Source organism: Bombus pyrosoma, linkage group LG9 (genome assembly GCF_014825855.1).
Source record: "Bombus pyrosoma isolate SC7728 linkage group LG9, ASM1482585v1, whole genome shotgun sequence".
Lineage (NCBI taxonomy): Eukaryota > Metazoa > Arthropoda > Insecta > Hymenoptera > Apidae > Bombus > Bombus pyrosoma.
The window spans coordinates 14,966,439-14,988,542 of NC_057778.1; the positions used below are offsets into that span (position 1 = coordinate 14,966,439).

At 38.2% G+C, this 22,104-nt stretch overlaps 1 protein-coding gene and 1 long non-coding RNA gene across 18 annotated transcripts in view; one reads left to right on the top strand and one right to left on the bottom strand.

The window, feature by feature from the left end:
• The window catches only part of LOC122570599 (CUGBP Elav-like family member 2), a 358,376-nt gene that overhangs the window by 313,595 nt on the left and 22,677 nt on the right, over positions 1-22,104 (bottom strand). The gene's annotated exons all lie outside the window — the stretch shown is intronic.
• On the top strand, positions 7,058-8,918 carry LOC122570607. The gene is made up of 3 exons (XR_006317859.1): positions 7,058-7,635; positions 7,720-7,876; positions 8,248-8,918. It is a non-coding gene; the product is annotated as an uncharacterized LOC122570607 (long non-coding RNA).

Consider the following 22,104-nt stretch of genomic DNA (forward strand, 5'->3'; position numbering starts at 1 on the left):
CTAGCCGGTAAGTTTCTGCTTAATGTGCTGTACATCCTTTTCTACTAATAAGCTTGCTCATTATCTAATCGAATAAAGTAAATCGCTATTAAAATGTTTTATTAAATCCAATGCATTCAGAAATGTATTTCAAGCAAACACAGTGAAGTGATTATTAATCACGCGTAGTAAATCGGCCGCTAGCAAACAACTTTTTCTGCTTTTCTTAACGCTCTTTAAGGCGGCAAGTCTCCAGCTAACCTCTTTAACGCCCAATATCGAGCGAACCAAGTGCTCGATGACACGACAAGGTCACTTAGCCCGATAATAAGGTAGAGTTCGTTGATTTTTATTCAAGTTTCGGTTTTCCTCGTTGTGGAAGGGAAACATAAATACAATTGCGCCTATTTTCGATAGCAGGTAAGGAATCAGCCGTGTAATTTTGCCTTCTTTAACGAAGATTTATAGATACTTCTTAGCTCTCATAGGACTGAATAATAGGATACGTTTTAGCTGATCTTCTTGTAAAGGAGAAATAATATTTAAGACCAGTTTTTCAGAAACAGATACATTTATCAAACATTTAGTAACAATAAGATATACAAGAAACACACGCTTTACAGTAGAGATTGATTGTGTTCTGTATCGGGTGCACTTTACAGAAAGGAAGGCCAAAGGAAAAGCTTCATTGATCAAAATCACAGGCTGGCAATGGTGTTTACACAAAAAGCAGTGTAACACACGTGAACTGTAACAGTTGCATATACATCGATTTTATCGCTGACAAGGGGAAACATTCATTGCTCACACGAGTAACGCTACTAGTTATCCATCGAGTTTCTTATATATGTAGCCGCTATACATAAAGCAACTCATTTGTTGTTGCTCGAATTATTCAAACAGGAAACCACCTTGTAACTCGTAACCATATTTAATGGGAATTAATTTAATGTCTTCATATTTGCGATTAACTCTCCTTACTTTAATTATTTTTATTAACATTTTTCACTATCTGTATAATGATATAATTTAGTCGTTTAATAAATAATAATTTCTAAAAATTCCTAAAAACTTTTAACTTCTAATACTTATATTTAAAAGACATCGATCGTTAAAGTTGGTCTTTTCTTGTGTAAATATATGTATATTGGAAACGAATCGATGAAATTTTTAACAATTTAATCCAATAGATAGAAACTCATTCTTCCGGCTTTTCGTTCAAAGCCAATTTTCGAAAGTCGAATCCCAGTTCGCGAACAAAAAGGATCACAAAAGTTCCTCTTTCTTATTACAGGAGATTGCTCTACAATTCTCCTACGGACTAGGAAACTTCCGAAAATTCGACATAAATGAAACCCTATTCAGTTGGAAATTTTGAATCAATGCTGTACATACGCGCGACGAACGCGAATGATAACAAAATATTGATACAATCAATCGTTAAAGATTAACTCGCGAAACATTCCAATGATTAAAAAAAGATACAATGCATAACAAGAACGAAGAACAACAGGAAAAATGTTGATTTGCAAGTTGGTCAAGTGACTTTTCTAACGAAACAAATCCTCATATTGGTAAAACATCATCGTATTCCAAGGTACATATACACATTGAACGAAGATATGTACCATCGTGAATCCCAGCACGGTTATAGATCTGCTATACTGGAAGTTTCCATTGAAAATGACTGATACATTGAAGGAACGAGGAGGAGACATCTCAAGGAGTATTCTGCCGCGGCGGTCGAGCTGCTCAAAAATTGTCTCGGTACATCCCGAGCACGTCCCGCGTTAGACACATTTGCTGGTCGAATTTGAAAAGTTTCAAACAAATCCAATAACAGACGGGACATTGCAGGAGGACGCCTATACGACATCGGGAAAATGGGAGAAGGGCAACGACGTCTCTGCATTGTGAATTCGCCTTGGCTGCCGTATATAGTCACGCTCCTACAAACCTACAGGGAAGACTATGAGTGCTACGTGATCGCTTGCACTGCCACATCCGCATGTAAGATAAGTTTGCATGTGTTCCTGGATAGTGTGTTCGTATGTACCAGAAACGAGTATTTCGCGATACATCTCAGACCCAAACACGACGCGCCTGCATACTTTTCAATGTTGCAACCAGCCAGTCTCCGTAGTGTATCGCTCTTCTCTCTCTTCGGTCTTGCCTATTCTCTAGATATCCTGCGTGTTCTACACAGCTAGCAGATGTAAATACTCGCGCGCGTTCCGGCTGTCGTGAACCGCAAACTTGTCGCGATGGTGTTCGACAAGACTCTACAGTGATGGCGGAAAACTGGCTATGGAAGGGAAGAAATTGCAATTTACCAACGACGCGACGCGAATTTTCGTTGAATCATGACCATACATAGAGTTTCGTTGAGATTGTAGAAAGCAGAAGTACATTACGGCGCAGGAACACTACGATGAATTTTAAAATTTTATCGTCGAGATAAAATAATTCGTAATTTTCGAAAATTAACAAGTATCGAAAAATCAGATCTAATCTCAAGTTAAGACTTGAATGAACAATAAAATAATTTATTATCTCAATATTTTAACAGCTTTAGATGATATAGATTAAAAAATGGCAAGTTGGAGAAGCATTCAATTCTTTGGCAACAATTAAGTTTCCGTTGGCATCAATTCAGGAATTTGATCATCTGTGATATGTTTGATGAATATACTAGGAGACTCTCATAATACAGTATGAGTCAATAAAAATTATCACTTGAAATAACTCGTTATGTATTGACTTCATCAAAACGTGTTTCAAATGACATTTATTGTATTCCAGAGGACTGACCAGATGAATATATTTTGATTTCTTTATGAATTACATTTTCTAAAACGTCGATGTTATCTCAAGTTTCTTAAATAACACCGTATATTCTTCGACTACTCTGTTGTAACTGCTAAAAAGACGAATTCAACGACCTACAATGTAACCTTCAGTTGACCTTGAATTTCATAACGAAAGGAAAATTTGTAGAGTAGAGAATATTTAATTGCGTGGCGCATCCAACAAGCTGTGTATCGATCCGAAGATCAACTCCAACATTAACATTCAAAACAAAACGAAACTTTTTAGAAAACTAAAATTTTCCATCTATACTCTTTTACTTCGACTATACATGCCTATGTATGAAAATCCAGGTAAATATTCCGAAAGCAACAATCACGCGACACACGTGGTAATGGTGGTCTATGTTCTCTTTGAACTGGTGGAAGAACCCGGAGAAATGCCGAGCCTTCACGCACGACTGAGAAATTCAGATTTGCGAGCCACTAGATGGACACGTTCAGACGCACGTTTGCTGGCTGCAGTGACCGAATCACTCGTATCTGCGTATACGCGTCACAGCGTCGACACAATGGAGAGATTACAGGTTCACCCTGTCTGCTACATCAAGCACGAAGATGGTGGATTCACTGCGTGAACGATTGGGACACGCTGAAAAACCAGCATGTTGATTTCCACTTTTATAATTCCCTGTTGCTTTCTGTCTCCCGGGTAGGGACTTCTGGGAGTCACACTGTTACCTTCCCAAAGGCAATTTTATCGTCTGAATTCAGAGCGATTGCTTTATCGTGGAATTCCGCTGGAATCTAGTTTTCAAAATGGTAACGAAGCCAACGACATCGACTGCGTTAGAGGAATGATTTTCATCATTATTTTCATTCGTACGTTCGCCAAAATATGAATATTATATCTATGAATTTTCGAATCGATTGCTCCCATTGATCAAGGAATATGGAAATGTATTTTAATTTCAATCTCTATGTATGAAAGACCCTTTACGTTAAAAACTAATAACGAATCGAACATACGAATTTTTCTATGATGATATCGTAATGCAGATACTCGAAGCAATAGAAATGTAAGAATAGTAATAGAAATGTGAATTGTAAGATAAAAAAGAATGCACTGTGTGATTGATGTGTACCGCATGGATTGTTGCCAAAGTAATTTCAATTTCTTGACCGTGCTAGAATAAACTATTTCAAGTATCTGTGTGTGCGTGACTATGTCAATGTTTATGATACCTACTCGTAAATTGAACTGGCCATCGACATTTACGCATGAAGAACGTTACGAAATAAATGCAAAGTTGCGGCTATCGCAGATTGAAATGACGTCTCGATATACTTGTCGCGCAGATAAGCAGATACGTTTAGAACACGGTTTTTGCGTTGCGATCCTTAAGTAAAAGAAGGACGACGGTGGAACGTGGATGAAACCTTTTTTGATAAGAGTGCTCTCGAGATGTTCTTGAGAAAAAGTTTTAACGAGACAGCCAAAGATTTTTCACCGAACGAAAGAGGAAGCGAAAGAACCAGACAGAACTGTCCTTCCCTTAGCGTCAGAGGCACCTACTAATGCTGTCCTTTCGAAAGAGTTCTGCCTTCAAACGTCGTGTTTCCTACTTTCACAATGATTTTTTAACTTTTCTGTCGCTTCGTGATTTATTCTTCTCTCCACAGCGCTGGATAAACACCGTGTTTATTTAACCACATAGTATGCGCCCTTTTTAATGCTTAATAATGAATAAAGAATCCAATTTCCGAATGATCTTGAATCAACGAAAAAGACGTTATTTCTACGTCTTTTTTAGAAAATCACTCTTTTGCCTTATCGAAATACGTATCTATTCGTGCATATCTAGAAATGCTTTGTTTGGTAACTCAATTTTTCTCGTCACAGGGAATGAAACGCAAAAATTGGTCGAAATAATCGATATAATTCTCGAAACATGGCTTGCTGGATTTCTAATTAATTTTTTAGCTTCCGGACAACCGAAAATTCGATACATCATCGAAACAGGCACGTACCAACATATTCAGTCAGGTAAAACATACAGTTTTGGTTTTTTAATTCAAACTAAATTAACCCTTTTTATCGAGGCACCCTTTCAATCAATGCTTAAACACACTGAACACGTTCAGAGAATACAAACAATGAAACAGTACTCCGTAACGCAACAATATAAACAATTCAATTTTTCATCTATCTCAAATTGCTATTTTGCCATTCGCTGGTCTCTCATTTCGCACTGCACGGTCCCATGTATGGTGCAGGAACTGACCGTAAGAGCATAGAAATTTGCAATTTTCTCGTTGGAGTGCTTTAAAGCTCGATTAGCTCAAAGGAACAAAATCCAGAATTTGTAGAACGTGACTCCAGTAACTCAATTCCCCCGACTGATTTCGCGTTCGATGGGCGAGGAAAAACATTTTTGTCGCGCGACCTCGATATAGAACAGGTGTGCCAATGAAACGTTCGATGCGCATCGTCCGTGACTGGCGTCACACGGTAAAATTATTTGACGCATTTTACTCGCGGTTCGTTCTATCGCACAGACAGCCGCCGGTTCGATGGACGAGACGCGTGCAAAGTGATTACGAAAACGACAAGTGATAACAATGAATTCACGTTCAAGTACTCTTACTACGGGGCTGAGAATGGACAGCAAAAATAATGGATGTTGCTCGCACAAACTCTTCATGAGTGTCATGATACGCTCACTTTGGGCTACTTAAAAGAAAGCCGTTATCGGGAATTAGAACTGACGTGGAGCTTCTTCGTTAAAATCATTATATTAGACAGAATTTCTTTTTTTTTTTCTTTCTTTGAGATTTTAGAACACTAATGATACTATATGAAATTGGAATTTGTATATCTAACAATTCGTAACCTAGTGGAATGAAACGACACAATCGTTTTATTGTTGAAACAAGTATCGTAGAACGATAAAGTTGTTAAAAATTAAAATTGCAAGTGTATTAGTTGAGCAAGATGTAATGAAAGAGTTTATGATCCATAAGGTTTTGCGGCTTCACGTCATAAACGTTTTGTTGATTGAACCACGGATTTCTGGAAACGATTTGAATTCCGGGACGTTTAAAGTTTTCCAGGTGAAAAAAAGCTCATACATTGTGCACTTTGACAAACGCGAAATTCAATCAGTGTCCGATTGTGCGCAACGTGAAACTCTCTCTCTTTCTCTCTCTCTCTCTCTCTCTCTCTCCTTTTTTAGTCTATCGAACGAAATAGGTATTCCGGTTTTGTCAAGAGTGTCAAAATATGAATTTTCTTCTAGTCGCTAAAAGTGTATAGGTTATGGATGAATTGAATGGGAAACAAATTAATTATAGTTAATTAATATAGATTGATGATTGCATATTTTTAAATTCTACTGAGTTCTTTCAGTTATTTTCCATCTAGTTGTGTGTTATCGTTAAAAAGTTTCTCAAAGAGGAAAACACGAAATGTACAATATTTATAAATTGACAACGAAATTGAAAATTCAACTTGTGCGACTACGACAGTAAAAGGAACATACTGGCATTTTATATTATTTTGATAAAGAAATCACTTAATAGTAACGGCAGTTCACAACACATTTTTGGAATACACCAAAACAATGTCTTAAATCACGAAAACAATCAACCACATTTCACTGCCATATTCGAGCCGGTAGCGATGTGAAGTTAGACGTAGAAACTGTGTCGTTAGTAAAGATGGCGTAAACTTCTACTTGCCAATCACTGGTGAATCGATCACGTTCGTTCTTAATCACGATGATTTTCTATTTATGTTTTTTTAAATCTACCAATTAGGAAAACTGATTTGGAAGTATGACTGCAACAAAATATTCATGAAAGAAGAAATGCTTAAGCGTTAAATAGAAACTAATAGAAATAAATAAATTAAAATAAATTCTAAACACAATCTTTTTTCTTTCTATGTTTTGTTTTAATCATTAGGCAGCCTCTTAGTCTTTGCAAAAAGGTAATTGCGAAATTTGCATTAAAACTGTAAAAGTAGAGCACAAGGATAGAGATGACAGGCGGAAATTACATTTCCATCATTTACGATGTGATAAAACATCGTTTCAGGCAAGTGTTGTGTGTTCAGTTTGTTAAAAGATACAAAAAAATATTATAGTTACGGTATCGAATAACAAAAAAAAAAATTAATTGCCGAAGAATATACTATATTCTAGTAATTTTACATTGCGAAATATTAACGAACAACATTAAGAAGCATCGAATAAATAGTACTGCTTTTCTACAGAAGAACTCAGAATTGTATTTTTCACCGAGTTCTTTAAATAATCTTGTGCCAATTCTCAATTGCGCTGGGAAAATTGTCACATATTGAACATCGATTTGTTTTCCCCCTCAGCAATGCTTACTACATTTTTCCGAGGAATTTGTTCTCGTTTGGAAGTACCGAATATAACATCAACGATAATTGATCTATTTATTCGTTGGTAGCATACTTAGTAGGAAGTCACTTATTAATTCGACGAAGCAATTGAGAATCGCTCGAAGGTCTCGTTTCTGTTAAGCGCGCCGGTTGAATCCTTCAAGATGTTGAATTATTAATTGTCTCGAGATACAACGTACACGGGAAAGGCAGCAGGCGATATCCGTGTGCAACAGCAAGAGCCGTGAAGAGAGGGGCCATAGCGCGTGCCGTAGCGGCGCATTACCTTGATTGCAATGGCAGGAAACGCTAATTCACTAATGCGTCGCTTCCATACTCGTATACTACCACTTTGCTTTCGTACGCCGCGAGTGTGGCTCGGTTATTGAGGATAGTTTAGGATTATACGCTAACGATTCCGCGTTGCGGTCGTTCTGTGTATGTATCTTCGATCACGTTGTCCTGCTTGGCCGGACGTCCGGCTATTTAGAGAATTAATTTTTTACGACTAGTTGTTTTTAGATTTGTTACTAGACAATCTCGTAAACATATTGGTTTTATATGGATTAAAATAAACGAGTAAGAAATTAAAAGTTGATGCATGAATGTGAAGGCGAATTGGCTTCGTAATTAAGTACTTGGTACCGTAGGGTCTCTGTCACAGATTGCAACCATCGAGGTGAGTATGAGTTTCATGAGAAATTCTTTTCTCAGGTAAATTGGAAATTACATTTTAGTTGCACTTTATTACATTCACGGAGTTAGTGTATTATACATTTCTGTATATAAATTCGAAAATAAGTAGTTAAAGTAGCAATTAAAACAGATAATTGATCGATGGAATTATGTGGATCAACTGCGTAGAAATGTTAATTTAATCGTTAATGTGTCGATCCTATAATACCACTTTAGATCTTCATATTATGGTCCTATCTATTGAGAATAGTTTAGGATTATACACTAACGATTCTACGTTGCGGTTGTTCTGTGTTCGTCATGTCCTACATGGACCAGTTTCCTAAAGGATTAATTAATCTTCCTCATTTCTAGATGCCCTACTAATGTCACTGTAATAACGCATTTGGATTTAATAAATGGATATGGACTAGGTCTTATACTTAATAGAGTAATTAAGGTGTAACAGATCCTGTATCATATATCTATGGCTATTAATAAGCATAAACACAACATACTCGTTCAAGTAAATACGTTAAATTTAAATGATTAAACGAGGCGTAAATTACAAATATCAGAAACAGAACGGATTACATTATCAAATTAAATTATACGCGCATTACGCAAAATGCAGGTGAATTAATCAGAAATCAAAAGGATGATAGAAAATATCTACTTTAATTGTATTCTACTGTTCCAATTCAGAATTGAAAATAATTCAATTAATGATTTAGTATTCCAATAGTAACCGATATTAAAGTCATAAATAAACGAACCTTAGAGTAATGGTTCCTACCACCTATTCCTATACCACCCTCGCATAATAGCGCCCGAAAATTGCACATTCTACTATACAGGCCAAGTATAATTGGTTGCGCAACCACGTAAGTTAACTCCATTACTGAATCCCCTAATAGACAAATCGTGTTCCCATTTCTTTCTCTCTTTCTCGCTGTCTATTCGTTCCATTATTTGCCTAAACAATCATAAAACAAAAACGACTTAAATGTTCGTTACGAAAGGATATATTTAAATTGATGATCATAGTTTTTTGATACACGCGGTGTACTGATTCTTTGAATAACAATAAAAAAAGAAAGAACAAAGCGGCTTAAGAAAGCGCACGTAATTAATTACCAAAATTTTTTAAGAGTCGAAGGTTGGCATATGCCCGGGAGAATACTATCCAAATGCTGTCAAACAAATTTACAGCGTAATGGGTAAAGGCTCAAGAATATTACTAACAAGTTCCTCAAGTATAACTAATCTTAATACTTCATTATCAAAACATCATTACATTGCATTGCATTGAGCCTCAAAACAACTAGAAACACTTGAAAATCGTTGAACGACGTTTAAATAAACGATAACTCAAAGAAGTTCCTTTTTATTATTATTACTTCTCTAGCTAGGAAATACAAAGAAAACTATTTCATTATTTTCATGGGACAGCGCAACGGTTAATATTTGCTTCCGCGTTGACATGGTATTTTACGACGTTGAATCTTTAACCTTTATTTATGCCTCGCGTCGCGAAACCAACGTGCGAAACAGGTTGGCTCGCCAACCATGCCTTCCCCGGATCTATATTACCGAGATGATCTTCGCCGCAAAATTATTCCACCGAGTCCAGTCAGGTGCACAACGGTGATTACGTATCTCAGGCACGATGCTCGACCAATACCCATGCAATGCTGTAAGCGTGTTCTGTGCAACATCGTAAACACACAAACACACATATACGCGTACGCAGCTGCTTGTTAGGTTAATTTTATCATTCTACTTGTTGGATTTACATGTGCTGATTATTTTGATAATTACTGTAATTTTACAATGTAATAATTAAAAGTACTCGTTTGGTTACATGCGATGATTCAACAAGCATTCCGAACACGTATAAAATTAGATTTCTCTTCTGCGTTATTGCCTAATTTATCGTACTTTAATTAGTAAAGGACTTTCGGTGCAACTCTTTTTCAACGGTTCATACGTTAAAGAATCACAGTTATTGTTATTCTCACGTTGTTCTTACACAGACAGCAATAATTAAAACAAAATTAAGCAAAATTAATATGGAAAACAGAAATAGGAGTAAAAATCATATGTTATTCGCGTACCACAGAGTGAATTCGCAATCTCTATTTTAATAATTCCATGGGAAATAGCCAGAGGCATCAGACATCAATCTCGAGATAAAGAGCAACGGGGATGACAACGACTTTCGGAAGTGAGTGGATAAGTTAATCAAGGTTATCCCGGTATCACGATCCCATAACAAGTCTAACGTGGTGCCAACGAATTTGTCCCGCGAAATGTTCAGGAACAATGTTATTCGGATACGTAAACTCTTTGAGTGAAATACACGCGTGCCCCCTTTCGCCTCGTAACAACTGTTCAGATGGAGCATAAATACTGGAATATTTTAATTGATTGTCGGACAATGCATGCAAATCTGTCGGAAACGCTGCTGGGAATAGGTATTACGTTAATACGAAATATACGAACGGCCCGACGACGTTAAACCGATTTCCATAAATCGACCGATCGTGTCACAAACTAATTCGTTGGTTGACCACTTTATCGCCGCGCATCGTATGGCGGCAACGAGACGGAAAAATTTGCTTCATTATCGTATCCGTATTCTGGACCCGTCCAACCGTGGCCCAATGCGTTTCCGCGAGATATCATTTTTAATAAATCTGGATAAAATACTTTGACTTGTTCCGACCAATTAAGCGAAAGTTGGCTGATTCACTGTGAACATATTTTATCAACGTGTACGGAATAATAATTTGGCAGTTTGAAGTGTGAAATTGATTAGATTTGTTCATGGTATCGAATACATTATAAGCTTAATGAACTTACGAACTTAAGTTCCACGAGCAGCCAGCACGTTAGAATGTTTACAGCGGAAGTTTGCAAGTTCTAAAATATAGGACAATGGTAAACGCGATAATCCAAACACGCCAACATGTACAACGATCCATGAAGATAGTTTGATGAAGTTCGTCAGATCGCTGACATCATCGACGCGCCACACTGTCTTGTTATCATCACAACTTTAGTCCAGAAACGACACTACTACTTTTCTCAAGTGTTTCTAACACCGTGGAATAATGATAGACACAAAATGACTTTTAAATACTAAATATTCTAATCGCTATAAATATGTATTAAAGAATAGAATATATATATATGCAATTAGTGATAATTTTCTGCAATTTGAACAGTGTTAAGAACAGGGAAAATATATCGATCGATTTCGCAGAAATCGACTCAAGTTCCTAAGACGACCCCGTCTTACTTCAATAACGAAGCAAGTTTCGGCGTCGACAGTGCTGCGTTTTCACGCTTCAGCCTCTCTAATAGATATATGCATAACGGTGAGACCGCAAATGCTTCAATTATGAAACAATGAAATAGTTAGAGCCCCCAGCTTCGAGGTCTGCCCCTACCCCTTTGCTCCAGTCCTCTTGGAGCTTCACGACGCACTGGTGCCAACTGACGCCAACTTCTCGCGCTAACTTGCTACTGTTGTTTCGTCGAGTTAACCAGCTAACTTCGTAGCAATCTACCTTGCCCTCCCTTTTCTCTTGCTCTACCCTTCCGTTGTATCCTCTTCCCCTTGGACCATGCTGCTAGTAGCGTCTGCGTCATCTTTCACGCCGCTACGTCTGCGGTTGAACGTGTGAATCTTTGGCCTCTGTTCGAGGGGCCAAAATCTCCTTCTGACTTACGGACTACAAACGGTCCCATCATGCGTGAAAGATTCGAGAGACTGTGACCTCCAGCATAAATTCCGTTTGCCGATCTTTGATATTATGTGTATTGCATCGAGTTTTGGATATATACTTCTATCGAAGCGTTGTACTCCTATGTATTCTTTAACGTATTTACGGACATTTCAAAGCAATATAGATTTATCTCCCCCTTCCGATAATTTAAATATTTCTACGGGATATTTTGAAATAATTTACAGTAATTACGATTTATTTAGAGTACGCGTGAAATAAGTTATCATTAAAGATTGTCGTTATGCATCTTCGATAGCGACCAAATATTACAGCTATCGTATGATGGAGACCTGGTACCAGGATGGACTCTCGATGTTTTATCTCTGGCAAAGAGAAACAGAGATCGATAGAGCGAAAGGGAGAGATCAAGGAAGAGAGAGGGAATGAGAGAGAGAGAGAGAAACGCATAATAACGTCAAATGGTATGGTTCCAGCGATAATCTACGAAGCACAATCCGCCCATATATTATAGCAGAGATAAGATTCCCCCATGTGATGCATGGTGCGTTGCTTGCAAACGCCCCCTTTTCGATGGTAAATACCTTTTACTCCTCGTTGACGTTGTTCTCGGCTCGACGGTCAACCAGATAGCGTTAAAAAATCATTTATCTCCCGTTATTATGTTAGTTCCCAGCGTTTTTTTTTTCCTATTTTAATCCGTTTAATCCTATTTTTGAGAGAAGTAGAAAAGGACAAAATTTTACTATTATTTGCACATGGTACACGGTATTCTGTTTATTTTTTCATATTATGCGCGTTCTTTGTCTTCGCATCTTTTAATTTCCTATAAATGCATATACATACATCCACAGTGTAGTCACGAATAATTTTTTTATCGTACGAAGCTCTAAAACAGAATGCAATGCATGAGCGTAAGACATTAATCGAAATCCCTTCTCGATGGGTTAATTTACGACATCGGTATATCTTGGCCCGTATTACACCGCGGAAGCTACCCTTTCTGCCACATCTGCCGCAGGTACACACAATTCTACGGTCAAACGTAACCGAAGATCCGGCGATTCGATTTCGTCAGGGTAATTCATTTTTATCATTACGGGGCCGTGTGCGTAATTCGTTCGACCCTTGCGAGTCAAGTGATATATTTCGGCGAAGGGGCTGGCCGAAACCAGACACCAAAGATTCGTCTTCCTGAAGGTGTCCAATTTTACGGCTAATTTAAGTCGTAAGAGACTACTTGTTTCCCCTTTTTACGTCTTATGAACTCAGCGTTTCGTTTTTGGCTTACCTATGCTCGTTCGTGAATCGTTTATATACAGATAAAAATTCATTAAATATTCATTGCTAAAGAGGCTTATGCACGATTAGTTACATGTCAGTGCTGAAAAATATTAACGATGTTATCGATTGTGTGTGATCTCAAAAAGGTACCAAAGCGAATTCAAAATATAATCGTCCAACTAAATTAATCAATATTATCCATTTAAACTCGATATTGTATGTATATACGTTATTCGAGATCCAGCGGTCAGCAACACTTGTTAAATCAAATATTATAACCAATCACTTTTACTGAAATTAATTGTGTTACGTGAAATGTTTATATAGAACTTAGTACCGGCATACAGAGCCGATGTTTAAATCATCTAAATAACGTACATATATTTACGAGTATAAGTCGGATTGTATACCGAGCTAATAAATTATAAATACAAAATATATACGTGTAGTGAAATTAATAAATCTAATGACAAGACAATCAACAATTCGAATTTATATTAAGCAAATAAGCGAATTTTATTAGAATATTACGTAGAATGATAAAATTCAATTGACCGATCGAATTAGTTCAAAGATGTCTAACCGATGGTTATAAAGATGGTTACGAGGAACGAGGATAAAGAATTTTTTAAACGTTAAAGCGACTGCGTTTAAACGTTTAACGTTTAAAAATACGAACGATCGAAAGAGCGGAGGAACATCACGTAAGTAAGGGAACACGACGTCCAATATCCATCTTGTAATCCGCGTTACTAAGAATGTACCGTTTACACAGAGTAGCGATAAAGATGCTTGACAAGCTTCGTTCATTTAGCTTTAATATCGGGTGGGTCAGCGTACAGCTACGAGCGTGCAATTTTCTCGTAGAAGGGACACGGATTTGTGCTACAGAAAGTATACTACTAGCCGTTGTATAATTTAACCAACAGCCGAGCATGCCCCAATTACAGAAGTATGCCTTCCGTTTCGGGCATGCATTACACGTAGCCGAGCTTACACAAGAGCAGACGCAATACACCCGCACATATTCGGCCCGACTATCGACCATTTAGCTGGCCAAAGCTCGTAGAACTCAACTCCATTCATTCCGGCCTTTTCTGTCGCAGTAATAACCTTCGCCGTGTTATCGGGCTATCGGAAAGGCAATAATTTTTCCATTCTTCCGGCGCCGCATCTCGAATCGAGGGGTGCAACGTAGACGACGACACTAGCGCACCGCACCGGTGGTTCGTTGCATGGCCACGTTAGGGCAGCCCTCGAATGTTAACGGAAGAAGCAAGATATACGAGCAGAGCGGCATAGCAGACACGTGCCCGACTGTTCCGCGAAAATGTAAATTGAAACGATCATCTGCGTGCAGGCAGTGCCACTCATAATTCTCCCTGGACATCTTCATCCGCACTGATCGTGTATTCCTTGGTAATTATGTCAGTTTCACCAAAGGTTTGATAGAAGGTTCGGTCGATAGTAAAGGGTGGCTTACGATCGATACCACTTACGAATAGAAATGATTTATTTTACGGGACGAACAGCCTATGTTCCTTTCCTAATCGTAATTATCGCTTACACGAACTTCGATGCAAACGCGCGGCCACCAATGATAAATCTTCGTAACAAGATCCCCTGCCTGTCCGACTGACCATCGTTTGCATCATGGTCAACACTTGTTCCTCGAGCTCTATAGCTTTCGGTACCACCATCCTGCGCAAACTTTGCTGCACGAAAATCAATATAATCGAAACGAATATAATTTAGTGATAAGTTATGTCAATGTCGATTATCAACTGCACGAAAAAAAGAAGAATATAAATTACTTATATCAAAAATTCAGAGATGTATAATATGCAAGTTCTAATTTTTAACTATGTTACTTCGTTATTTCTGCCTTCCTAGTCCACATTCTTCACTTTTTCTCTTTGTTATAAAGATATAAAATACGAGGTTGAAAATAAACATTTGGATTTAAAGTGTGAGATACGTACTTTATATGAAATACATATGAAGACCGTGGAAGGAAAGGTCACTCGTGACGTCATTTGCAATTAAAAAAATGACCTATTTAGTAACCAGGTTATTTTTGACATGGCACACTACTATATTACAGTTATCGATTAGCTAGATATTAAGAACCTTCGTACAAATGGTTAAATCAATATGTACTATCCAGTTGTCCTTCGTTTCGTCTTCCATCGTCAACTTCTAATCAAACACGAAGAAAATCAATATTTTCACGAGAAACGTGTTTGCAAATTTATACATATATGTATATTTTTCCGGGCGTATTTGAACAATGCAAAATAGAGTGATCGAATGTATCTAAAAATAAACAACAATACAATTGGCATTCGCTGATATAATTGATTCTAAACATAGAGAGTGCATTCTATCACGAATTTCATGTATTATGCATCGTTTCACGTTTCTAACGTGTGTATAGCTTTAATTTTTTCTCTAAAATTTTCACCAACGCACGATTCACAATTTGAATTAATAAAAATTACAATTCTGAATACAACATATATTAGGACCTGCGGAATTACATGAGATATTTTCGAAATGAAATTATCCGATGTAAAACTATTGGAGTTATAGCAATATTTTTTGCAGAAGATATCAATTAACAATATATATTTTTACCACATACAGTTTTAATTCTCGCAGTGTAACCGATCTAGATACATTTCACTTGTTTATTTTCATTTTTATTTCATTGGACTCAAAGCTTTGTTTAAATTAACAGAAAAGGCGTACATAGTATCGCTCGATCCAATCATGATCGCGGCATCATCGAATAAATATTTTAACTATATTATTGAAAAGTCCACCTAGTTCGGTCTGTTAAACAAAACAAACTCGAACGCAGCCTCTTAAACGACGAAGGAGTAACTCATAGAGGCGGCAGGTTAGCCGAGGTGAAATCAAGAGTCGCAAGTTCGAAAAGCGTCTGCCTTTGTACCTAAATCTGAACTCGTTGAACGGCATTCGATTCTGGCGGTCCTCACGACGCATTTGGCAATGCTCGGGACTATAAAGGCTGGCGTCGACCGCGAATATCTGGCATTCTACTGGAAAATTAGTCCTGGGATATACAATAAACGAGCCGAGCGCGTTTCTTTTCAACGGACATTCGGATGGCGCTCGTAAATTCTGGGTTTCGTTTCAGAGAGACCGGGTACAACGGGTGGAACCCCGTTCGCTTTCTTTTCTCTTCCTCTCCCAGCCCTGCACTCTCTTCTTAGCCAACTATACTCTCTTCTTAGCCTCGCTGGACCCTTCTTAAGGTTTTCTCCAACCACTGGCCAGTAAAACTCAACGGAAATAGATTCCGGAATGAGAACGGGGGGATAAATGCAAGACGAGATGCAGGAAGGAAACGAACCAACCAACGAAATGCTAAGGCAACTTGGATCGGTTCAGATATTTCTGCTCGGCACAGAGCGTACTACTTGTTGAGAAACCGATTCAACGGACCACGCGCCGCGCCGCCTCGCCGATATTATATAGAATATAAGAATTTCCACGATTTCCCCCTCCCCCTGCCCACTAAGGCTTGGTTTAGAGATCTGCCATTTGTTCATTGTGACTTGGGATGGTATACGTCTGGATTAAGACTATTGATTTTCGTCGTTTCGAATATATATCGATCCAGCGAGCTTTTGTGCACGTTCGATCGAACTTTGAAGCTGAATGGCATCGAATCGGTTCGGATGGTACGGTTGGACAGATTCGTTGTGAGGTCAATGAAAGGCGAGATGAATGCCGCATGAATTGTTGAACGGTAAAATGAAGTTACTTTATGGGAAGCGATTGAGACAGCGTTCGAAGAGTTTAGTTTGCGAGATTCGTGTAACATTTGAATTATCGTATTGCAACGAAATGCACTGTAGCCTTGTATTTTAGATCACTTCTCAATGAATATACATATTTCCGGAGCGGACGAATGTTTTTATAAGGGAGAGAAGAAGCACGCACCTTAGTTTGACTTCGTAAGAGTAATCGAGATTAATTAATTTATTTATACGTTCAAGATTGATGACCATTCAACATCGTGCAAATTACACAATCGAACCGAGATAACGCTCCAATGTTAATAAAATACTACGACACTTGCACGTTGATGCATGCAAGTGTCAAGACGAAGATAGTACTTTGACCGATATTTAGCATAGCGTGCGCACCAGCGCTATCTAACTATTTCTATCGCACATTTATGTAGAAGACCAGCATTGAAACGATAGCGAGTCACGTAAGGAGGAAGCTTTTTTGATCACAAGGTTTAACGAGTTGAAAGTTTATTGAATCGAATTGATCGATTCCCGTTGAACGAGATCATTGACTGTGCCAGTCGAAACCTAACTAAATAGACAAAGGCATTACTTAGTTAAAGCGTCACTGACGAAGGGACAGTGTAAGTTTTACTAGGTGTATAAAAGCTCGTCTCGTTGAATTCCATATCCTTCGAGGCAAAATTATACAAAATGTTTTACCTGCATAACGGGTAACGAATAACGAGTTAATTCCTAACCGATTCCCATACAGTTATACCAAATTAATTTACGGAGAAATCAGAAAACATGTAACCCATTCTATCAGCGCGCGCGCGTGGTCGCAGATACGCACGTGACAGACTACGTCCATAAAGAACGCGAGTAATTACCTCAACATGCCGCTACTCTATCGCGCTCCAAGTGCATTTCGTAGGACAAATATTCAATTAGCATAATTTAAACAAGTGTACGCGCTTCGCGAACGCTAACTAGAACACGCGCGATAGCAACCGCGTTGTAATTTTCCTGCGGGTCTCGATAATTTGCCGCGTGATATATCGCAAGTTATTTCATTGAATTTAAGGGGGACCAAGTGCTGCGGACACGGTCCAACAAACTATTCGTTCAGACAGCAATTCCACGAGCATCGTCGATATTACGTACCGCCAGTTTCCCCACCAACGGGCCACGCCATTTGCAATTCATATCGTGTCTCATGCATGCACGATGGAGTGACTACTGTGACCGCGCCATGTCATCGTCCATGTTCCATATAAGTGGTCACGGTGTATCTATATACGGGGTGTCCTAACCTTAAACGGCCTATCTAATTATCTTCTTTTAATTACGGCGACAGGAAAAATATTTTCTCATTGTTGTTACTTAAATAATTTTTTTTTTTTAATGCAAGGAATTTATTTTTCAATTATACAATCGAATATTACGATTCGTCCGTTTGTTTCGATAATAGTATTCTATAGAATGTTGTTCTTCGCGTAAATAGTATTCGTTTTACGGATTACGGATATTAATTGAAACTTTGATATCGATATGTCATTCGAATAACTACCAAACATTTTTCTTTTATTTGTCCTCAAATAGACGTGAAATAGGCGCCATTAATTTTCGTATCAGTGTTTTCTGTGTACAACCGCGTGTGAAAGAAAGTTCTTTGTTGAAGAAATGCTTCAGTGAGCCTACGTAGAAATCTTGTCTAACCGTTGTCCCGGCGACCAGAGCACTGCCTGCCACGCTACTTCCACTTTGACCCACTTTCGTCCAAGCCAATGGAAACAACTGACGCGCGGGATCACGATGACGAAAATGGGAACAACGGGAACACAGATTTTCGTGTAGATCGTTGCGGACCAGCCGTGGCATGGTGGAAACCAGTTTAACTCGCCGAACTAGAGGGAAAATATTTGTCGCTACTGCCATGGAGTTGGGGTGTTTTACGCCTCGGTTCAAGTGATTCAAATTTTCAAACACGATAATATACGCGGTGAAATTTTCGAAGAACTTAATCGACACTTCGTTGGGATACAGACCGCAACAGAAGGAATTTACCCCCTTCAGTGTAAATTTATTATTCCAAGAATGTACCGATTTCATTCCACTTTCAACCATAGTATTAGGTTGTCCGAAAAGTTTTTTTCGTTTTATAAGGAAATAATTGACACGCAATGTCTTTTGTTTTATATTAGTTTATTGAATTATGCACAAACATAATAATAGAAACAGAACGAAATGGATCATACCTAATTCAATAAAACAATATAAAACAAAAATTATTGTCCATCTATTATCACCTTATGAAACGAAAGAAACTTTTCGGACAACCTAATGTATAAAAGCTTTGACAAACAAACAAACAGATACGCATTCTATATATTGAGCATTTTAACAATATTATCGATATATCGAATTTACAATGATATTTCGATATCGTGGATGTTTAGTAGTAACATTATCGACAGTAGCAATTTTAGCTCGAAGTTTATTCTCAGTCATATAAAATAATCTTGAAACGATATCTTGGAGCAAAAGAAATTAACGCGTTCGATCGAACATCGGATGGAATCGAGCAGGTTGTCAGGCTGGAATTTTATTCTACGCACAATTCGACCGAGATTCGCGGCTAGAGACTCTACGTGTTACACCCTTCCTAACGGGGCTTTGTTCGACCGTCGAAAAAAAAAAGGAAGAAAAAAAGAATCGATGGGCCGACGTATTAAAAAGTCGTGCCTATTGATAGCTCGTTGTAAAAGCGGCCCAGTTGAAAGCGGATACCGGCAGCTACAAAAGCCTGAACCACTCTCATCCAGTGGCGCATTCAAAATCACGCGAGAAAAATCTTTATGCGGCCGATGATAAAGTAAATGTCGAAAAATATCGTTCCTCGCGCCATAGATGAAATATCATCGCGATGGAAAGGGAACAGAGACACGCGATAGAATAAAGCGAGAGCAAATTCACCCTATAAACTCTGTTCACGCGATGCGGAAGCGCTCGTATTAAATATCTCACGATTCGCTCGATAAATTATAGAAGGCAGGGAATTGTGTATCGCGTAGTTCGTATTCGTTTAATATTCTCCGTGTTTATAGATTCCAGTGAAAAGGAACGATATGTAACTTTAAATTTCTTTAGCAGCTACTCATAAAAACTCAAGGTCTAACGATAAGTAGTCTGTCCCGTACCTACTGCCGAATAATTTCCTATCTTATTCGGATCTGTTTAATTCGTCTGGGAATTCGTTTTCAAAACATTCAAAATTACTTTTACTGCCCGCGTAAAAAATCTTGTCGCAGCTTTGCTCCGTTCTCCGTATACATATTTCTTAAAAAATCGCTCACTTTGTTCCCCTATAATACGAAGCGCTTTGATCACAATTCGCGTTCTTTCCACCGCATTTACGTCAGTGAAAGGACACCTCGAAGGAGATAATTAGGCGACACGAGAGCGCGTCAAAGTGGAGGAGTGGGCTACAGAGTTGTTTAGCAATGGAATCACGAAGTACAAACAATTTGGTTAACGAGTACCGGCTATTAGGGCCAATTCGAAGTCAATTCTTGGGATAGCTGCCCTTCGTACGCGAAATTGTTCGTGCGTTGCGTGTAACCCGCTCTGAGCTGCGTGTCACGTGCGAACCGCCTCTATTCGTGCGTGTGCACTTTCCTCTGTGCACGCTTCAATGGAAGTGCATTTCTTTTCTTCCGAGTTATGTGGCGACCACCCGCGTTTTGTTAACAAGCGTCGCGTTTCATGACCATGAGAAACTGATCGTTCAAACAATATAAAGAACAGTGCATTAATACTTCAATTTCTGTAGTGTGCTAGGCAAGAATATGCGAATAGTAGATATATCGAAAGTATGCTATAGTAGTAGAACTTTTAGCTCTTTAGCTTTAGCTAACTTTTAACTTTTTACTAACTCTATCCTGCCGACACGAAAATTCTCAAGAACGAAATTTAATTAAAAAGATTATGTCACGAATCTCGGTTTTATCGTTCTTCTCAGATCGCATCCAATATACATGACTAACGTTCAATTATAGAATTATACAGTGAAAAAGCTGGGACTTTATACGACTAGGAAAGCGCGAGAAAAGGGACAATACAAAGTCGATAGCGACAGGGGAAGGGAGACAGAAAGGGAGCATCGGAAAGGGTGGTTAGTACTTACACGTGTGCAAGAACACACTGATGGCCTCGATCGGTAGCGTGTACGTCTTCTATAGCTTGTTGCGGATTATGTAGCCTCGCGTTGGAACATGTGTTCGTTATATCGCTTCGACAGAGTTAACAACTCTTGGCTAAGGCTTCCTTTACCCCTCTTCTCTACCTGAGAGGCTGCCTACGTTCACCTACACGGAACCAGTACCTGAACGTAGTTCCTTGTGTTAGTGGATCGTAAATATTTCACGTTGATGTGACGTGAATTAAGCGGCTTAAGTGGATTAAGGGATAGATATCTGCTATTGGTGGTTGTATTCTTAACCGCTCCGTTACGTGTGTCCTCTCCGTGTTATACGATGCGAATCGATGTTGAGGATACGCATCAAGTTTTAATCATGATAGATGTGTACTGTCTGACGCATTTTGCAACACATCTTTTCAGTTTTAACGGGATATTTTCCCTCTTGCATAAAGTAGTCCTCATGTTCGCAAACTATTCTGATTTTTAACAGCTTCTATTCAAAATAATCTTTAGGTGAATCTATATAAAAAATATATCTAACGCTAAGAATACGTAAGAAGATAAATTGAAAGTATAACATTTTTCACGTACGTCTTTGTCGAGCGTGATACATGTTAATGCATTATTGTTTGCCGTGATGACATAGTTTTTTGAATAACTAAACGTTCCCATTTCCAGTTCAAGAATAATATCCATATACATACATACGGTCGTCATATGTTACCATATCGATTCGGATTTCTATGGACTGATAATTCACGTCAATCGTACTCAACGATACGAACAATAAGAAGGAAATTATAATCGCGTTCATAGTCATACATAAATACATAAAAGAGATATGTTTATCTATATCTCTAGAAACAAATGTTTTATATATAGGGTAGCTCTGACAATCAGGTCAAATCACAGTTCTAAAACAATAATGAAAATCGCGTAGAAGAATGATTATAAAATCCCATACAAATTTAGTAAGCTGATCAACAAACTTTTATCCACGGTTACACATTCTCATTTATTTGTAGCCTTCGCGAATTAACTTCTTCGGTGTGAGAATAGAATTTATAGGATTAAGTAAGACCGAAACTTGAATCGGAGTTGGCCCGATGAAATGTTCGAACTCGTCGGAACTTGTTAACTCCAGAACTCACTTGTTTCCTTTTTCTACAAAAATTTTTCATAAATTAACAAACTAAGAACTAATCGAATTCATCGAGCGTGGCACACA